The sequence below is a fragment of the Lathyrus oleraceus genome, chromosome 5, assembly GCF_024323335.1.
Source record: "Lathyrus oleraceus cultivar Zhongwan6 chromosome 5, CAAS_Psat_ZW6_1.0, whole genome shotgun sequence".
Classification (NCBI taxonomy): Eukaryota; Viridiplantae; Streptophyta; class Magnoliopsida; order Fabales; family Fabaceae; genus Lathyrus; species Lathyrus oleraceus.
Genome location: NC_066583.1, coordinates 58,085,765 through 58,088,922, shown reverse-complemented (window position 1 = coordinate 58,088,922; position 3,158 = coordinate 58,085,765). Strand labels below are relative to the sequence as shown.

The following is a 3,158-nucleotide window of genomic DNA, read 5'->3' as shown; positions in this document are numbered from 1 at the left end:
AAACTAGGGGAGCATGCATATCATGGATTTCTAATCCCTATGGGCACTAAGGTTAATATCCAAAAATTGATCAAGTAGGCATTAATTTCTAACAATAAAAAATTCTAATTAAAATTAATTAATCCTAACTAATTCTAATTATGTTACATGATAAAAAAAAGCTAACTTAAATTAACCTATATCTAACAATTTGTTTTATGCACAAAATATAAAAAATCAGGAATTAAAAAATGCAAAAAAGATCAATAAAAACAAATGAACAAAAAAGAAATAGTGTGAAAAAAGAATGAGGCAGGGGTATGAAATCCTATGGAAAGGTGTAAATAGAAAGCGCTTGGGCCTTAAGCCTAAGCTTCACACGACAAAACACGGGTCTAGGTCCATGTATTCAACACAAAACAACTCAGAAACATGAAGCAAATGAACATTTGAACAATTTCACTATCGTCGTTTACCTCGTGTTCATCGAAAATCTTGAACAAATGAAACAAAATCGAAAAGAGCCTAATCATCATCACCAAAATCCTATTTCAATTCGCATCCATCATCATCTTCACTGAATCAAATCCATCGAAGCCAAGTCATAACCAATTTGTATCGAGGAGGAATGCGGAATCAAGAAGCAAGAAGGAGAAGATCACTTACCGAATCAGAGCTCTGACGCGGTGGCTCTCTGAAAAATTGTAGGTATCGAATTCCTCCCCCTTGCTTTGCTTCGATTCACTATTTCATCTTCTCTGTAATGCTTCTGCTTCTCTGCAACTTTTCTGCTACTGTGTGAATTGAAGAGAGGACGTGTGTTTGTGATGGATTGATGAGGGAATGTGAGAGTTGAAGAGAGAATGTGAGAGTTGAAGAGAGTGAAAAGTGCTTCTGAAAATTGTAGTGAGGTTGGAGATTTGTGATTTTTGATTCTTGACCCCTGATTGAAATGTGAAGCTGGCAATTTATAGATTCTGAAAATCTGTTAGAGATGCAACTCAAATGCATCTCAAATTTGAATGAAATTCCAATGAGTTAGTTAGAAATTCAGAGTTCTATTAGGGTGTAAATGAGTGAGTTGGAATGTGTTAGTTTGCAGAATGTGATGTCATGTTAATTAGCAATTGAAAATCAGTTAGTCTATTTGCAAGAATGTGATGTGCAAGATTCAATTGAATGGTTATGTAATGCTAGCCTCCATTTTTTCAAGTATGTTTTCCTTCTGTTAGAAAGTGTAGGTTGCATTGGTTTAGTTTTCTGTCATGCACCTCTCATTCGAATTACTTGGAAAACATTATTAGGCTGCTGTTGAAACATAGGCTAAGTATGGAACTGAATTATGGGATTTGGACTGGAATTGTGATTGTGTATTGAATGACACTTTTGAATTGTGTAGGGAATATGAATCATAAGAATTATGTGTATGGAATATTTATGTATGGAATGCCAATGGTTTGAATGGTTGGTTTAGTTTATTGTGTAGGAATCGTGTATCCTTGAATGGACTGATGTAGAAACGTTTATTGCTTATGAATGTTATACACTTGAATGCTTGGATTATGTGGTTAGTTTGAATTGTATGGGATTGTGTATTGTATGGCATATTTGAATTGTGTTATGGCTACTCCTTTGAATGGTTGGATTAATGTGGAGAGTGTTATGGAATGTTTATTTCTTAGTGTATGAAGCTAACTAGTGATGCATTTTTTACATGCCCGGTTAGTCATTAGAATGGCAATGTTATGTTAGGTCCATTTAAGAAAAAAAAGTGAATCTAATTGGTGTCAAATGTGAATTTCCTGGTCTTGCTTAGCATGGAGATTTGGTTAAGGATGTGATATAAAAGCATGAACCGATGGACATGGGCTTGAAGATCAAGATGAGGACTTAGGGATGGATGGTTGACTTTGGTCAACTAGTTAACCAAAACTTCAACAGTTGACCAAAGTCAACGGTAGGGTTTAGACTAGGGTTTTCTCTGTATGTAAAATGTATGGACTTGTAAAATGTACATAGATGACTTGTAACATAAAAGATCTTGAATGAATAAGACTTGGTTTTAAATAAAACATGACTTTCATGACTATGTTCAAATATACCTCCTTAAGCAAGAATGAATGCATCTTATTAAATGGATTAAAATACATGGATGAATCAATAATGAATGGCCTATAATGCCTTAGGAATCTCAATGGATCAAATGACAAACCAAGGACCAAATGACCAATGCACCAATGCAGTTATGAACCATGAAACCATGACCAAAGACTTATGATCTTGAAAGCATCATATGCTTAAATGCTTGAACAAAACCTTGAACCAAATGAAATCCTAAGCATATAGGTATGTAGGTCAAATGGATGATTCTTATGTAAAAAAACAAGTCTAATGCATGACATGATGATTAATATAACGTCCAATGACCTCCTCCCAATGAATTAACGTTTCAGCCCATCCCATGGTCAAAAGTAAAATCAAAATGGCACACAAGACCAGGCATCCCTGATTAGGGTTTCATGATGCACATCCCCTAATCAAGGTCTTAAAACTAAACATAAAGCTCCACGATCAATCTCCTAACACATGGGCCCACAATTAGGGTTTCATGATAAAGACACTGCTCTTGAGGTCAAACATAAGACCCCTTAAAGTCCAAAATTATGGTTTTGATGCACAAATGAATGCCAAGTTGAGATCTCCTTGAACCAAGGTCCCAAAGATCATGAAATTAGGGTTTCACCCCCAATGATTACATATGAAGAGCCATACCAACTCTCTAGGGCTTGATCCACAAGCAAACCCTAGCTCTTGTTAGCCACAAACTTTGAATCTATGATGATTATTAACAAGTGTTAACATGAATGAATGATGCACATGAATGAGTACAAATGAATCTTAAGTCACAGGGTAGATAAAAAAGAAAAGGGGAAGACAAATTTTGGGGTATGACAGAGACGACGAATGCTCATGAATATAAAAGCCAGGCAATGCACTAGTTAATTGTTCTACCTCAAGAGTTATACATGGGATATTAGTCACAATTACTATCGGGGCAACCATTATAGTCGACACCTGGACCTCCAGAGTATTGGTAAGAGTAATAACTAGAGTCACTGGTATGCGGCCAAACAAACTAGTTGTAAGACCATGATCCTTTGCAAATGCGAGGGCCTTCT

The 3,158-nt window shown here is 35.8% G+C and overlaps 1 long non-coding RNA gene across 2 annotated transcripts; it reads left to right on the top strand.

Annotated features, from left to right (window-relative positions):
• Nucleotides 1–353: 353 nt before the first annotated feature.
• Nucleotides 354–2,068, top strand: LOC127084462 (uncharacterized). Of its 2 annotated transcripts, none has more exons than XR_007788715.1 (2): nucleotides 354–683; nucleotides 1,796–2,068. It is a non-coding gene; the product is annotated as an uncharacterized LOC127084462 (long non-coding RNA). The 2 variants fall into 2 exon arrangements; XR_007788716.1 differs by having other exon boundaries at nucleotides 354–687.
• Nucleotides 2,069–3,158: the final 1,090 nt, after the last annotated feature.